The 17,670-nt window shown below is 45.3% G+C and overlaps 2 protein-coding genes across 4 annotated transcripts in view; one reads left to right on the plus strand and one right to left on the minus strand.

Moving 5' to 3' along the window:
- Nucleotides 1-11,945, minus strand: part of ANKRD22 (ankyrin repeat domain 22) — a 44,006-nt gene extending 32,061 nt beyond the window's left edge. The window contains exons 1-7 of one of the 3 annotated variants that reach the window (XM_045039896.1): nt 11,216-11,945; nt 8,152-9,298; nt 7,480-7,663; nt 6,625-6,708; nt 6,146-6,415; nt 1,914-2,250; nt 901-1,025 (exon numbers count right to left, since the gene is read on the minus strand). The gene's annotated coding sequence lies outside the window, so the exon portion shown is untranslated. The other 2 variants (XM_045039897.1, XM_045039898.1) reach the window with 2 other exon arrangements.
- A 5,276-nt stretch (nt 11,946-17,221) lies between these two features.
- The window catches only part of STAMBPL1 (STAM binding protein like 1), a 49,309-nt gene continuing 48,860 nt past the window's right edge, over nt 17,222-17,670 (plus strand). Inside the window, exon 1 of the mRNA XM_023240337.2 lies at nt 17,222-17,490. The gene's annotated coding sequence lies outside the window, so the exon portion shown is untranslated. The remainder of the gene's footprint in view (nt 17,491-17,670) is intronic.

Raw genomic sequence — 17,670 nt, forward strand, 5'->3', positions numbered from 1 at the left:
TAAACGGCAATATGAGGGTCAAAACCCGCGACACGTAGTTTCAGAATCTGTCACTCTAGCCATTATCGTCTACGGCCTCTCTTTCGGTACACAGCCTTCCCCTCGTCCAACGGGTGTGTGTGCACCTAATTAATTAACTTGCAAAAAGTGATTTTTGTGTGCGTGCAATTATTCACATCCTACCTTTGCCCTGGGACAGTACCTAATGACACTCTTTCCTGTCACAAAATGGTCTTCAATGTCGTGTTTCATGATGACATTCACGTTTCCTTGGTATTGATGCTAACCGCTCTCATCAATTTAGCACTTACCATGGCCAACCCCTCTCTGCCAGGAGCTTCACGGATATCGTCTAGCTCAATGGTCAAAGTACTTCCTCAAGATGATAACACAAAAATACTAGCTGGATGTATTGAGTGCTTAGTATTCCCTGGACACATCTCAGGGACCACATCCCCATTAGTGTTCTTTTGCAATAACCCGCTGAGGCTGACACTGCTACTGTCCCCGTTTGTACTGATGAGAAAACTAAGACTCTGAGAAGCAAAATTGTCTGCTCCAAATCAGCAGGTGGCAAGTGGCAGGACGCAGCCGAAGGCCTTCGGCCGAACTCCTGGACACTCCTGCTACCTCCAAGAGACCGTAATGAACTTGGTCTTAATGCACTTTAGTCCGTAGAGGCAGGTGGACTTCCTGCTGCCATGATGGCGTCTTGATTCCCAGAGCTTGGCTCATTTTTGGCTCCCCAGACACCACTAGACCTCTAATACTTCAGATTGCTGATTGCGGGCTTGTATTTCCTGACCTTCTTCCAAGTTCAACTTGCCCTGTTGCCTGACGACACGGGCATTATTAACTCTGACAAACACATGGCGCAGAAGATAAATCCATCATTCTTACAATGTTCCCCGCTCGGAGAGGCTCGTCTTGACACCTGCCCAGAGGCACATGGCATCATCTGCAGCACTCTTTGCAGGTGGGCCAAACAGGAAGGCCAAATTAGCCAAGAGCTAGCGTCAGGTTTCCTGTGCGATTTTAAGAGGAAAAATATTAAGCATGTAGGAGCCAATTTTTTTTTTGTATTTTGTGTTTAAAAATATTAAGTAGGAAGAAAAGTAACAAAGTGTTCACATTTACTGTGGCTATTTTATATCTCCAAGGAGATGATGATAAAAAAATGCTATTTTCCAACTGTCATCCTCCATGTTTCAATGCGTGTCTTTGAAATTGTAAAAAAAGAGAGAAATATGCAAAACCATTCCCCGAGGGGGAAAAAATAAACTTTCCTGAAGGAAATTGATGGTGTGGCCAAGTTAGTGAGCTGAGCTCCCCGTGAGTTTTTGAACCTAGTTTGAACCAAATAGTGACACTTAGTTGGCAATTCTGACCCTTCGGGGACTATATTCAGGACTTTGGCAGTGATTCAGGAAGAAACAAAGTAAGGGAGAAGGAAAGAACAATCTGACAAAGAAAGATGTGAAAGATGTGAAATACGAGCCCTTCCTATACATACATTCGGCCCACAGATTCAGCATGGGGGCCAAGGGCAGGCAGACCCAAGATGGGCCCCTCGGGCGTGAAGGTCATTTTGAGTTAAATGCAATCAAAACCCAGCAAATTCAGAAAAAAGCTCTTTACCTCCCCACTGGACTGCCAAAAAGAATTCAGATAGAGGACTTGCTCCAGTAAGAGAGTGATCACTACCGGTAACTATGTTATGATATGAGGAGTAGTAGAGAGGGAGGAGCCTAGGAAGGGCTGTGTGATCAAAGTCCTCTGTCCTACTGTTTCTGAAGGGCCCAGTATACATTCGTTTACAAACATTGGCTCTTTATCTTCCCGTGAAGTGCATTCCTTCCTTTGAAGTCCCAGACCCCTCGCCCCTTCTCCTCAGTTCAAACTCACACATATACCTCATTTTGCCTGACGGCCTTTGGAATTCCCACGTCTACGTGGATTCCACACACACACAAAATTAAATTTGGTTTTCTCCTGTTAGTCTGTCTCATGTCAATGGCAACTGGCTTCTTAGTCCAGCCAGAAGGGTCTTGAAGGGCAGAGAGAATTCTTCCTCCTCAGCATCGGTTAAGCACACAAAGAAGCCTGATGATCCAAGGTGGAACATTCCATACATTTTCAGGTGTTTGATGTCCCGCAAGGTTTAACCCCAGAACAGATGGAAGGTAAGACGTGACGGCCACTCTGGAAAGTTTTTTGGAAATATGTACTGCAGTTCTACACATGAATATCCTAGGACCAGAAAATTCGTTTTAGAAACTTAAAATAAAATTTTTTTAATATTTATTTTTGAGACACAGAGACAGAGTGTGAGTGGGGCAGGGGCAGAGAGAGAGGGAGACCCAGAATCTGAAGCAGGCTCCAGGCTCCGAGCTGTCAGCAAAGAGCCTGACGCGGGGCTTGAACTCACGAACCATGAGATCATGACCTGAGCGGAAGTCAGACACTTAACCGACTGAGCTGCCCAGGCACCCCCAGAAAATTCTATTCTTAGTATACACTTAACCCAAATGGAAATACCAAAGACATCAAAAAATGTTCAAGTGGCATTATTCGTCATAGACAAAGTTGGACTCCACCCAAATTCCATCAACTGTGGAAGAGATCAATAACTTTTGTTATGGCAATATAATGGAATACTATATAACAGTACAAATGACCAGACCGTTATCACATGCAAACATATGGGTGAATCCCACAAACGTAACGTCGAGCAAAGAACCCAGACACAAAAGAGCACGCACATACAATTCCATTTTTTATGAAGTTCAAAAAAGCAAACTAATACAAGATATTAGAATCAGAGTAGTGGTTATCTTAGGCGAAGGGATGGAAATGGTCATTGGGAAGCACTTGAGAGAGTTTCTGGGTACTGCTAATGTTCTATTTCTTGACCTGGGGTAGGAATTCCCAGGTATCTTAACTTTAGGATAATTAATTGAGCTTATGATTTGCACGTGTCCCTACATGTATGCTACTCTTAAGCATCACACACACACACACACACACACACACACACACACACACATCAAGGCTTCTACCCAAAGAATAGACTTATACCTCCAACAAATAAGATTTTCTAGGATCCTCTCTCCCCCAGTGCTGCCTCCCCACTCCCACCAGCCCACCATCCTCTTAGAGAATCCTCCCACCTCCAGTCCTGCCCTCCCCTTGTTGCCCCAGTGGTGCTGACTGAGTCACACTTGTGGTTGTGGTAGGCCTTGGACACCTGTAGCACCTACCCCAGCATCACCCATGGCCAAATAAGAAGCCATCTTGTTTGTGAAACATGATAGGAGAAACTGGAATCTGGCCACATCCCTCTTCTTTTCCTAGAAGGATCCTGCTGTGCCCTGACAAAGCACCCAAAACAGTCAGGGGGGAAGCAGAAGTATCATTACTAGAGTGCCATCTGGTGTATTTTCAGCCAAGTGGCTCAAACATCTCTGCTACGAGTCATGGAATTTAGAGCCTTTCCCTGAAGAACATTATAGACCTCTGTCTTTGGACTTAACCTTTGACAAAGTCCTAAGAATTCCTGTCATATATCAATTGGAGAAATCTAGAATAACTACTGATGTAGTGGACATTTGTCTTTTTTTTTTTCCTGTTATCCTGAACAAGCTATGTTTGGAGACTTTCCCACTACGGAAACTATAGGAAAATAAATATTGGATTTCCCGGACTCCCTTTACATCAGGCATCACATGACCTAGGGGCCACCAGTTAGAAGCACCTGTCACATGAACTTAGAATCGGAAGATCAGAAGAGAAAAGCCCGAGACTGCCATTTCCGTCCTAGTGACCGTCCTCCATTTCTAAAGACAGCAAAGGAGCAATTCCAGCAGCAGCGAGATGTAAGGACTAAAGGTTTGAAATTTCTCTCTACTTACAGGCTAATAGGCTCACCTGCCAGTTTCATGGATGCTGGTAGAAGATGCTAAACCCTTGGGTCAGAGACACAGGCCTCTATTACTCAAAGCACATCAAGCATCATGAACATTCGCACATACAGCAGGTGCCGTTGGCCCTAATTCTCATGGGAGCAAAGCAGATGGGCCAGACAGATGCCTGAACACAGAGGGGAACACACTGGATCTTTTATAATGGGCAGTAAGCATGTCTAACCTTTGTTCTGTAGGGAAATACTGTCTTTACCTTCCAAGGAGATATATATATATATATATAGATATCTATATAGATATCTATACATATACATATAGATACATATATATATAGATATATACATATATATATCTATATAGTATCTATACATATATATGTGTATATATCTATATATATATATATAACAGTTTTACTGTTTTTTACTGTTTACTGTTTACTGGTTTTACCATTATACAGTAAATATATAACAGTATATATATAACAATATATATATAACAGTAAAACCCATTAACAGTAAATAGTAAAAAACAGTAAAACTGTTTTATATATATATATATAATATATATAAATTATATATATAACATTTTATATTTTTCATATATTCATATTCATATATATTATATATAGTTCATATATATATATGACAATTATATATATACATATGACAGTAAAACCATATGTATATATATGATTTTACTATTAAAATTTTGGTCTATTTCCATCCAGTTATTTTTTTCCTTCCATAGGTTTTTGTGTGTTTCATTTACATAGTTACAATTAAATTGGATATGCGGTCAAATTGGATATATGTAGCTACAATCAAATATATATACCAACATACATTGGTATTTTGCTATATATACTCTAGGTAACTGCCGAACCTTTATTTGGAGCAGGCTATGTAGTATTCTATAGCAGATATAACTGCACAGATTTTTATATTCTCTTATGGATGTTTGGTCTGTTTCTTTTAGCACTAGGAAGAATATATTTGGCTGTAAATTACATTCTACATTTGAGAAGATGTCTGTAAGGTAGATCCAGTCATCTGATTTCTGGGAAACTAGAGATACAAAAATCTTTGAAGGTTGTCATTCATTTCACTGAATTACCTTCCCAGTCATGTTTGTGACAATTCATCCTCTGTGCATGCTGTCAATATGGAAGTGACCATTTTACCACACCCTCACCAGCATCTTTCTTAATTCAATATAATGAAAAACAGCACCTCTTTAAAATATGCACATTTTGTCCTGGGTGGATAGTCTGCAACAAAGGCAACCAGGGCCTCTGTTTGTAAGACACGAAGAAAAGCAAGGCGCCAATGGAGAAATGTCTCCTAACCCGGGGTTCCATGACCAGGGTTGATGAAATCGGACGTGTTAATTGCAGTGACTCAACTGAACAATGGTACCCGTGGTGCCTTTACCAGACCAGTTTTGCATCATTGTTTCCAGCATTGGCTCTGGCTGCATTGTCTACAAACCTGATTCTTGGACCCGTGTGGAGTTAGTCAGCTCTAGCCAATATTTTCTGCTTGGTTTCTTTCACTCACACCTGCACATTCTGACTGATACACTAAAGACGTGGTGACTTCATTGGAAAATGCCTATGCATATCCATTTCTTGCCCTTTATTTTTGTTGGTTCACTTAGTCTCTTAGATGTTGGGTAAACCATCTGCCATCTCATCCACTAAAGGCAGATAGAAGATATCTCCTAGTCCAGTCTTAAAGAAAAACGATGTGGGCTCTGTATCACCCACAGCTCCTGGAGCTGAGGTTAAATCCCCAGATAACACACTTCTTTTTTTTTAGTGGTTATTTATTTAGTTTTGAGAGATAGAGAGTGAGAAGGGGAGGGACAAAGCAGGAGAGAGAGAGAATCCCAAGTAGGCTCAGCACTGTCCGCACAGAACGTGATGCGGCGGGGCTCAACTCACGACCGGAGCTGAAATCAAGCTTAATTTACCGAGCTACCCAGGAATCCTCCCCTCCCCCAGCAGATAATACACTTTCTGATGGTTTTGGATCCCTGGCCTGCAAGTTGCTAGGACCCGGGAGATTTTGTCTTAACCTAGGATATAATGAAGCTCGGCTTCATGAGGACCACTGATGAGTTTATACATTTGTTGACCGTGTACTCCCCACAGAGCTTCCGAGGATAGAGTGTCACGGGAGCAAAGCACATGTGGCGATGACGAAATGTAAAGTTAGACTTACGTTTCCTGAGTGACGTTAAGTGAACACCTGGCTGGTTCTTTCTAGACCGACATGGTCCTTCATGTGCCCTTGAACTCCATGATGTCCGAGAAAAGAACATGGGAGTTTCTGCAGGGCAGTGACCAGCCCTCCAGGATTAGGATGCCAGACGTCACTGAAAAGTATCGACACGAGCTTAATCAGGGGCATGCGGCTGGCTCGGTCAGTGGAGCGTGCAACTCCCAATCTTGAGGTCATGAGTTCGAGCCCCATGTTGGGTGGAGAGATTACCTAAAGAATTAAAACTTCAAAAAATTAAAAATTGAAAAAGACAAGCTTTGTAACAGTATTTCAAATGAGAACAATGTTATTTAATCTTGGCTGAGTGTTTACCATATGCCAGGAACCATACATTAAATGCAGTGTCTTAGTTAAACATCCCACAAACCTTAAAGTAGATATTATTATCATTTGAGGCTCAGAGAAGTTCGGTAGTTTACCTTCAAGAGCTTGCAAGTGATTGATCCAGGACTCTCATGGCATCTGCCTCAGTGCTAGGTATTTAGAAGTCACCTGGTGGCAATCTGTCGAGCAGACACAGTTGGAGGGGAGAGTTATATTGTAAGAATACATACAAAGATGTGGGGAAATGTTCACTGTCCACGAAGAGAAAAAAAAAGAGGGTTAAGTAGGAGCATGTACACTCTAATTTAGGAGCATGTATACTCTACATGGGGAGAAAAGGAGAAGGGACTTCTCCTTACAATGGGGAGAAGGATCTTCTTTACTTAGTCTAATGATTCAAATGCTAATCTCGTCGAGAAACACCCTTTACAGACACATCCAGAAATAATATTTCACCAGCTCTGGACATCCCTCCGCCTGGTCAACTTGACACATAAAATTAACCGTCAGAAATGGTGTCCGACGTCCTAAAGCCTGGGTTGAGAGGGGGAGAAAGTTCGGATCATCATAAAGACAGCGCTACGGGAAGCAGGTGAAATAGCAGCTTTTTAAAAGCCAAATCTCAAGGTCTCCTCCTAGATTTACTCTGCAAAACACCCACCGGAAGTTCTTAGTTTAAACCAGAGCATCCGAGGCACAAACCCCATCCCCTCATCCCAAGACTCCCTGCAGGGCCTCAGCTTTTTATAAAACCTCAGAGCAATCAGGTGGCCTCCTAAAGCAAAGGCTTGACTCCCAGCCCAGCCTCTCTGGCAGCAACCAAAAATCTCTATCCTTCTAGGACAGATTTTTTTTTTTTTTTTTTTTTTTTTTTGGAATGAACAGGAAGACAGGAATGAGAAAGGAGGAGAGAAAAAAAGAACGAGTTGGAGATAAAGCCAAAGTTTTACCGGGTTAAAGCCCAGATGCTTTCCTCCAGGTCCACTCCTCTGCAAATCACCCTTAACACAGTGGTGACTCCCCCTTTCAAACTGGCTTTTCACGTCCGCGTGTTAGTGAGACAGGAGACGTATTTCTTTCGGAACTTTCCAATTTGTATTATCATACAAGCCATAGATGTTCTTTGCCGAAAGCCTGAAAAAATAACGCAGTTGGAAAAAATGACAAAGAAAGAGAGGAAATTTAAATCACACATAAAACCATTCCCCATCATCCAAGCTCTTCTGGAATTTAAATCATTCTCTAGGCACTGGCATAAAGCAACAACTTCCTTAGCCTCGGTCAATATAGATTTTAATCAGGCTAAATCAGAGCTTAATGAAACATCTGCTGAAAGATGCGTTTTGTCTCCTGAGTCTAGTCTGCATTGTAGAAACCTCTTTTTGGCTCTCACATCAGGCCTAAAAGAGGAACCGGCGCTTCCAAGTCGAGATCACCATTTTCTAGGAAAGGAAGCTTGGATATTTGCACGCTAAATGGCCCGCAAGTGTGTAGACAGGACTCTCTCTCCCTGTCTACTCCTCCCCCAACACACATAGCTTTGTATCTCTGTGTGGCCAATGAACTTGCAGGACACACAGCTCAGGGACGCCTCTCCAGCTGACTCTGCCCATCTGACTGACCTGCTAATCAGAAATTCTCTTTTACTGTGAGCAGTAACGGTGACCATTCACGGAGGGCCCACAGGGTTAGGGTTAGAAGCTATGACGGACTGCCCATCTATTTCTTGCCTTCCGTTGACGTAACTGGTCTGCGGGTGGCATCTCAGTCCTGCCCCCAACACTCACCAGTTCCCTGCAACCCGGTGCGTGTACGCATGCGCACACTCCTCTTCCGGAAAACACGCTCCCCCGCCTGCCGCCCAGTGCCCGTGGAGGTTCAGTCTTTCGCCCTCAGGCCTTTCTCATTCACTGCCTTTGAGGCCCTCAACCATTTTCCGGATTTCACTTACCTCTACTCAGTGCATGACCCCTGAAATCTACACCTCAAGGTTAATTTCTTGCGATTGCCAGGTCAGTGTTTCCACGCGGCTCTTCTGCTGTTGTCTCCAGTGCAAAAGCATCTTACTGCAGCCCACATTATCGCTTGACTCAAAAACCTCCATACATCCGTTCCTTTGCTAGACGTGCTGCTACGTGCTTCAGAGAGGTGGTTTCATTTCATCTTCCTAAGGGCTCTACCTTATCTACCAGTCAAGAAACAGGCTCGGAGGAATTGATCAGCTTGGAAGTGCAAAGCATCCGACTGAAAGTACCCACTCTTCGTGATCAACGACTGCCTCCTAACGTCCACTTTCACGAGTTCACTTACTCCCTTTATACTGTGTAATCCCATTTGTTTCCACGTGGCATCTGAGTCCCCCCCTTGAACGCTGACTTTTATGGTTTTGTGGTTTGCAGGTCTGAAGTCTTCTCCCCCTTCCTTTCTGTGTCCCGTTTCTAGAAACACAAGCCTTCATCCTTTGGCCTCACCATGGCCTTCCTTTCAGAGGGTTGTTAAGAAAACCCACTGGCATAATGCCTGGGAAAGGACATACAATCAATAAAGGTAAAGTCTAATCGCACTGGCTGGTGGTGAGCCAATCGGGTTTCCTGACTGTAAGGGAACAGACACACACAGTCTTCAGTGACCTTGACACGTCACCCCCACCTTGAAGATTTCCCTTTCCTCTTCTGTGAAGTAAGGAGGTCGGGCGAAATGATACCTGTGGTTCCTTCTGATTCTAAAACTTGAAGATTCTGCTTCTTCAGAACGGATGCTATTTTCCACCTCAAGGAATGAGAGATTTTTCTGATTCAAAAAAGCCATTACATCAGACAAAGGCGATATCAATAACCTTTTAGAATTTCCCTCCTCCCTCTTTGGAGGAGGAAGTGTTTCCGTGTGTTTATTTGTGCCTCTGAAAACATAGTGATATATTATAACAGAGTGACCTGTGATGGCAAAGTTTGACATTTAATCAGAGAAATTGAATAAATTATTGTGTACAATGACATATTCCTGATTATTTTGTCCCTTGGAGTGCAAAGAATCCTGTAGTTTCTTTTTTTTTTTTTTTTAAGTTTGTTCATTTATTTTGAGAGCAAGAGTGAGAACAGGGGTGGGGCAGAGAGACAGGGAGAGAGAGAGAATCCCAAGCAGGCTTTGCAAAGTCAGCAAAAACTATGATGTGAGGCTCAATCCCACGAAACATGAGATCATGACCTGAGCCAAAATCAAGAGTAAGACATTTAACCGACTGAGCCGTCCAGGCGCCCCTGGAATCCTGTAGTTTCTAAGAGACCCATATGAAGCTCTGTGGTTTCATTTATGACTTATTGTGTACTTATTTTCAAAAAGCAAACAAATTCTATGGACTGAACTGAGTCCCCCCCAGATTTCACATATTGATAGTCTAACGTCCAATGTGACTGTATTTGGAGACAGGACTTCCAGGAGGTAATTGAGGCTAAATAAGGTCATAAGGTTGGGATCCTAATCCTACAGAATCCTTATCCTAATCCTAAAGGATCCTTACAAGAAGAGGGAGAGACAGATCCCCCCCTGCCCCTCGTGGGAGGACACACAGCAAGAAGGTGAGCACAGACAGGCCAGGAGGAGAGCTCTCAAGAGGATATGAATCAGCCAGCCCCCTGACCGTGACTTCCAGGCTCCAGAGCTGTGAGAAAAAATTTCTGTTGTTTAAAGCCACCCAGTCTGTGGTATTTTGTTATGGCAGCCTAAGCAGGCTAAGACAGAAGTGTTATCTACAGTATAAGCCTGAGTTTTAAGCCCAGCAGCACATGCCTAAATATGTATTTATAGATCTGCTATTTTTACTATTTATCCTTGGAAAAGGTCATGTCTTTGCTTATGTAGCCATAAATTTAAGAGTAGCATTTTAAAACAGTATTATTCACTACAGAAAAAAACGTCAGTGGGCACTTTTTCCCCCCTATAAACAGAAGATAGACTCTTTCTCTGCTGACCGAAGAAATTTTAAATTTAAATAACCGATATGATGCCAACTTGTGTGTTTTGTGCTTTCTCTTTCAGGAGGATGCCACTCAAACCTGCCGAGTGGCCGTTAAATAATAGAGCCTACCACGGAAGGATTTCTATTGCATGGAAGCAGTCCCAGGAGGGATGTGACTGTTAGAGGCTATGTTTTGGCAGTGAGAATCAGATGTTAGTCTACAGTTTTCCCCCTTCCCTTCACCTTTCTACCTTCCACACACATCCTGCGAAAAAAGGTCTTTAGAAAAAAAGTCTAACAGGGGAGCCTGGGTGGCTCAGTCAGTTAAGCGTCCATCTTTGGCTCAGGTCATGATCTAGTGGTTTGTGAGTTCGAGCCCCGGGTTGGGCTCCGTGCTGACAGCTCAGAGCCTGGAGCCTGCTTCCGATTCTGTCTCCCTCTCTCTCTGCCCCTCCCCTGCTCACACTCTGTCTGTCTGTCTCTCTCTCAAAAATAAACTTACAAAAATAAAAAAAAAAAAGGAAAAGAAATAAAAAAGAAAAAAGTCTAACCACACCCAAACACTACTAATATTTTTTTAAGTAAGCTCTGTGTCCAGCGTGGGGGTCGAACTCACAACCCCGAGATCAAGAGTCATGTGCTGTACTGACTGAGGCAGCCAGGGGCTCCTATTAATAATATTTGTTTCACATTTAGCAATGTCTTACGTACCTAAAGCCAAGGGAATTTACCTGTTCACCGAATGTCTGCCTGGGTGTTGACATGTTTGAAAGTAGTAAGTCTTCCATCCACAGAGCGCAGGACGGTTTTCAAGATGCTAGCATACTTGTTAGCTTCAGGACTTAAACCTTAAGAGCTGTCTGAAGCTGTCTGAAAACTAGGCTCTGAAAAATAAGTGGCAGGAAGACAGGGTTCCAGGAACGCCAAGCCTCGGCGAGTGTACTGGCTACGGGAACGTAACAGACACGAAATTCCCCCAGCCTAGAGTAGCTAACAGGAAGAGAGCACCAAAATAAATCTCACAAATGGAAAAAGTCAAATGTGCCTGCCGTTTCTGTTTTTGGAGCTCTTACTTCCTGCATTCAGTGACACAGACTAGTTGCCATAGTTATGGTGCAATTCCTCAAACGAAGAATAGGTCATTTAAAACTTACTGGCTTTGTAATAGCATAGACTGGTGGTTTGCAAACTTTTTTGGCCTCAGGACTCCTTGACCCTCTTAAAATGATCTTAAAAACTGTTGAGGACTCTGGAGAGCTTTTGTTGATGCGACTTCTATCTGTCCATTTTTGCTACATTAGAAAATAAAATTGAAAAAATTTTAAGTATTTTATCAATTTATCAAAAAATAATATACTGGTCTCACGTTAAACTAAACATCTCAGGGCGCCTGGGTGGTTCAGTCGGTTAAGTGTCCGACTTCAGCTCAGGTCATGATCTCACGGTTTGTGGGTTTGAGTCCCTCATTGGGCGGGCTCTGTGCTGACAGCTCAAAGCCTGGAGTCTGCTTCGGATTCTGTGTCTCCCTCTTTCTCTGCCCCTTCCTCACCCTCTCTCTCTCTCTCTCTCAAAAATAAATAAACGTTAAAAAAATTTTTTTAAACTAAATATCTCATTGTCATTACAACATAACTATGTTTTCCCAAACAAAACAAAACTTGGTGAGAACATTGGCAGTGTTTTATAGCTTTAGAAATCTCTTCCACATCTGGCTTCAGAGATGGCCGTATTCTCCTAGAAGGCTTCTGCCTTCTGGCTGTGGCGATATCACTCACATAGCTCTGGAAAACTGCAAGCCCTGAAAGAATAAGAGTGAAAAAGTCAAACGATGGGTTCATATTTTCAATGTTTATTTTATTTATTTTGAAATGGCAGGGGAGAGGGGAAGAGACAAGGGGGAGAGAGAGAATCCCAAGCAGGCTCTGAGCTCTCAGCGCAGAGCCCAGCGTGGGGCTCAATCCCACCAACCTTGAGATCATGACCTGAGCCGAAATCAAGAGTCAGATGCTCAACTGACTGAGCCACCCAGGTGGCTCACCCACCACCTGGCTGAACACCTAAGGTATTCATGTTTTTTTTATCAAAATAGTCTTTGATCTTCAAGTCTGTCTGAAAGGATTTCCAGGGTCACTGGGCTGTACTTTGAGAACCAGTGGAATGAACAACAGCAAACCCCTTAATTTTAAAAACACATGTTTTTAAGAATATGATATTTATTTTCCTTTATATATACAATAAACTAGACTATATTGGATATATCCCTTCTAATAGGGTCAGCTGAGTATTCTAGTTCTTGTCTTTCCCTTGGCTTTACAGATAATCCAGAGCCAGGAAATTCTAAACAATGAACAAGGACTCCAACTCATAGAGTCTCAGTGAGGATCCCCCAGTGAGGGCCGTGATTACCCCAGGGACTATTGCTTTTTGTGCAAACACCAAACGATTACAGGAGTACACGAATGCAAAAGTGGATTCCCTGATTAATGTGAATTCAACCAGGCACACTTAATCTTTGTACTGTGAGTTCTAACAAGTAAGATTCAATTAGGATGTCAACAGATGTGGAGACGAGAGGCTGTCCCCAACTCTCGGACTTTGGGTGCCCCAAAGAGAGGGGCAGACCTCCATATGGTGGCCAGTCAGAGGCAAGAGAGGGCCTTTTTGTCTAGAACAGCAGCACCCTGGTTCTTCCACCTTCTCAGATCTATCTCTGACGATGTGGGGCAGGGAAAGCTCTGAGCGCTGGCTCCATATTACCCATCCAGTGAGAAGGGCATTCGATGTTTTGCCACATGCCACAACTGGGAAACACTCAAATGCACCATTACTTAATAGAGCAATTTAGAATGCACTGTCTTGTTTTTATTTACACCATCAGCTAAGCAAATGATAGAGATGTCACAGTCCCTTAATTCATCATTCCTCGTGAAACACCATGACCTCCCTCCCTCCCTCCCTCCTTTCTTCCCCAAATATTAATTACATACCCACTATAAATGAGGCATTGTCATAAACAGGCCCTCATATTTTTCTGGCTACCAATTTTGTTTATTTTTAATTCGTAAATATTCTTTTTTCCTAAATGAGAGGAAAAGCATGCCCATTGTAGAAAATGTTAAATATAGTAAAGTATAAGGAAGGCAATTATAATTGCCCATAACTAATCTCTAGGGGGTAATTTTAATAAATTCTCCTAGATCCTTTTCCTGTGGCTTTACCTATTTGAGATGATACGTGTGTGCCATTTTGTTTCCTTATTTGTTTAACGTTGGATGATAAGTAGCTTCAGTGTTGTTTAAAACTCATCATATGGGGCGTCTGGGTGGCTCAGGACATTGAGCGTCTGGCTCTTGATTTCAGCTCAGGTCATGATCTCACAGTCGTGAGATCGAGCCCCACGTCGAGCTCCATGCTGAATGTGAAGCCTGCTTACGATTCTCTCTCTCTTTCTCTCTCTGCCCCTCTCCCCGCCAACCTCTCTAAAATAAAGTGAAATGAAAGAGAAAAGAAGACTCATCATAAGCCTAACTTTAATGACTAAAATTGGTGGTAAATATCTCAGTGGAGAAACCTTATTTCTCATTTCAGATCTCCTTAGGATCATTTCCTTCCTGGAAATGGAATTACCCACGGAAAAGTTACACTTCACAGCTTGTGTTAACATGCTGGCAAATTACTTTCCCTGACAGTGTGTCAAGATTATGCCACCCGATGAGAGGGCTCACTTCATTGTACCCTCGCCAGTATTGAGGGCAACGTTCATTAACACAAGAGCTTTGCTAACATGATCGGTAACAGCAAAAAAATAAACAAACGAAAATGCTATCTTAAAAAAAAATTGCATGTTAGATTAATAGCAAAATAAAATCTTTAAAAGTGCAAGTAAAATTATAGAACACTTTAAATTTCTAAATTAAAAAAAATTTTTTTTAATCTTTATTTATTTTTGAGAGAGAGACAGAGTGTGAGCAGGGAAGGAACAGAGAGAGAAGGATACGTGGAATCCGAAGCAGGCTCCAGGCCCTGAGCTGTCAGCACAGAGCCCAACACAGGGCTCGAACCCACAAACCGTGAGACCATGACCTGAGCCGAAGTCGGATGCTCAACTGACTGAGCCACCCAGGTGTCCCTAAAATTTTTTTTTAATGTTTCATTTATTTTTGAGAGAGAGACAGAGTGCGAGCGGGGGTGGGGCAAAGAGAGAGGGAGACACAGAACCCGAAGCAGGCTCTGGGCTCTGAGCTGACAGCACAGAGCCCGACGCGGGGCTCGAACCCACAAACCGTGAGATCATGACCTGAGCCGAAGTCGATGCTTAACCGACTGAGCCACCCAGGCGCCCCTAGAACACTTCAAAATTGTAACATAAAAGTTGAATGAACACACTTGTGCCCAGTTTTCATTAATTCGGTGAGTGAAAGGGAGGCAGAGCTTGGATCATCCAAAAAGCCATTGGATCAAGGTTTTGGTGACAAACACCGAAACCGATTCTGATTACTGAATCAGAAGAGAAATGCCTTGGAAGGCCAGCAGGCAGCATGCCATAGAGAGAGGAAGACTGGAGACTCGGTTCCATCAAACAGACAGGGTAGCTTGGGTGTTGGAGTCAAAACACGTCAGACCACTTCGGACAGGCCATTTGGGACACCATTGGTATTGCCATTGGACATGCCCACCTCTCACCTCTGGCACTGCTGTCTGCAGGCACAAAAGCCACTTCACAGATAACGCCATTATTTCTAAAATGTCTCCCTTTTGAGTCACCAACTCCAGATTCAAAGACCCAGATGGGAACTTCTCATGGGCTGAACTTAGGTCACATGATGGAGACAGTGAGTATTAGGCCATTTTGGCTCCCCGCCCCCACATGTTTGTTTATTTATTTATTTTGAAGGGGGGGGAGGGGCAGAGAGAGAGGGAGAGAGAATCCCAAGCAGGGATTGGACGACAAGGGGCTCGAACTCACGAACGGTTAAAATCATAACCTGAGCGGAAACCAAGAGTTGGCCACTCAACCCACTGAGCCACGGAGGTGCCCCTGGGCCATTTTGGTTTTGGTGAGAGTTTGGGTTGTAGGTAGCAAGACCTTGATCAATGGCCACGATAAGTATTTACATAAAATTCTTTGTTTCATAATATTTTTTCTTAGGAATCTGGTTCATCTTCTTAATCATGACTGAATTTTTAGATTGCCTAGTAGGCCATGAGATTATCTAGTCCAGAACTGCGAACTCAAATATCAGATCTTCAAATGTCAGCAGGGTAGGGCACACAAGAGTGGTCGGGACTCCGGAGGATTGGAGGGCACTATCCCCGTGTGAAGGGAACCTCTTGGCCCCAGCTGATGGCTGCTAGAACCTACCATGAACCAAAGTTGCCAGTTCTTCAACTTTTCATAATACGCCCAAGGTCGGAGGGGTTTTTGTGAAATTTCCTGATTTAAAAATTTGGAACCAAATTCAAAAGTAGAAAAGCAATGACAGCCATCACTTTTTAAAAATCAAGGCTGATGGGGCACCTGGGTGGCTCAGTCGGTTAAGCGTCTGACTTCAGCTCAGGTCTGTGAGTTCGAGCCCCGCGTCGGGCTCTGTGCTGACAGCTCAGAGCCTGGAGCCTGTTTCCGATTCTGTGTCTTCCTCTCTCTGACCCTCCCCCGTTCATGCTCTGTCTCTCTCTGTCTCAAAAATAAATAAACGTTAAAAATTTTTTTTTTTTAAAATAAAAATCAAGGCTGCCTCCAGAGTCAAATCTTCACATTTCATCTTGCACTGCCTTGTCTCGGCAGTCACATCTCTGTCTCGGAAATCACCTCCTACCCAAACTCGGGAGAAGTGGAACAGTGTCTGTTTTTCTTCCAGCAGTAGCCGCGTTTGCAAAACGTTTGTAAATGAACAGAATCTGCCCAGCCTGCAGCAATACCTTTTTAGTGTCTCGGATGAGAATTCACACCTTCACTTCTGCTACTTCCTAAGTGGGTAACCGGGGACAAATTACCTGTCTGTGTCCCAGGCATGGGAAAAGTTAGAAGGCCTTTCCATAGGCCGGGGCGACCATAAAATGAGATGAGTATCTGGCGGAGTGCCAGGACCACACTGAAAACACTGCCCAAGATACTAAACAATGCCCAGGAGGTATCTTCGGGGTGCACAAAGTCAGAAGCGGAGGGGGGGGGGGAGTCGGGGTGTTGCGCATAAACCCCAAGGCAGAATTCCGAACACGAGGAATAAGTGGGGTTCTCACCCACACCCCGTCCCTCCCTGACTCCGGCGCGAGTTTCGAGTTTCGCGGTCGCGTCTGTACCCCGCAGCCTTCAAAGGCGCCCCCTGGGGCCACCTGGGGTGGGGGTGGGGAGACCGACGGCGCAGCCCACGCGGGTCCCGGCGGTTCCGGGCTGGGAAGGGGACGCGCGGGGTCTCAGATGGCAGAGCGGCAGCCGGCGGTTTCCCAGTCGCGCTAGGCCCGCCGTGGGGACTCGAGGCCACCTGCGAGCTTTCTCTGCAGCGTGCGCGCGGGGGAGGGGCGGAGGCAGCGGCGGAGGCGGCACCCAGGGGCCGCGGCCGGGGAGGCCGGGACCATCGCAGTGACAGTTTCTTTCCTGCGGTGGCGGCGGCGGGGACGGCCGGCCTGCGCGTGGCTTCCCCAGGGGCCTGGTCGGCGCGGGTTCTGCGGAGCGCGACCGCCGAGGGGCACAGGCGGGGGAGAAGGGGGAGGGGGAGGGGGAGGAGGGGGAGGGGAGGAGGGGGGAGGGGGAGCGAGGCGCGGGCCGGCGCGAGTGCAAGGAGCAGAGCCGCGCGCTGCGCGCACGAGGAGCGGGGCCGGCGCGGCCGAGGCCGGCGAGCGGGCGCTCCACGCTGGGGGCCGCGTCACCCGGCCGCAGGGCCTTCTAGCAAAAGCCACCGCGGCCCGGGCTGCAGCGGCCAGACGGATGCCAAGGCCACACGGCAGGCGCGGGGACAGCCGCCGCAGCCGCCGTCCCACGCGGGCTCCGGACCTCGGGGGGCTGCGGGTGAGTGGCCGCGCGCGCGCGTGAGTGTGAGCGCGCCCCGACACGGGCGGGGGCGCAGGCGGGGGGCAGGTGCCCGCGGGCCCCTCTGCGGGGCTCGCTCGGCGGGGAGCAGGCGCGCTCTGCCGCGGCTCACTTCCTTCCTGCCGGTCCTGTGCGCGGCTCCCGCCGGCCCCCGGGGGT

The sequence above is a fragment of the Felis catus genome, chromosome D2 (assembly GCF_018350175.1).
Source record: "Felis catus isolate Fca126 chromosome D2, F.catus_Fca126_mat1.0, whole genome shotgun sequence".
Lineage (NCBI taxonomy): Eukaryota > Metazoa > Chordata > Mammalia > Carnivora > Felidae > Felis > Felis catus.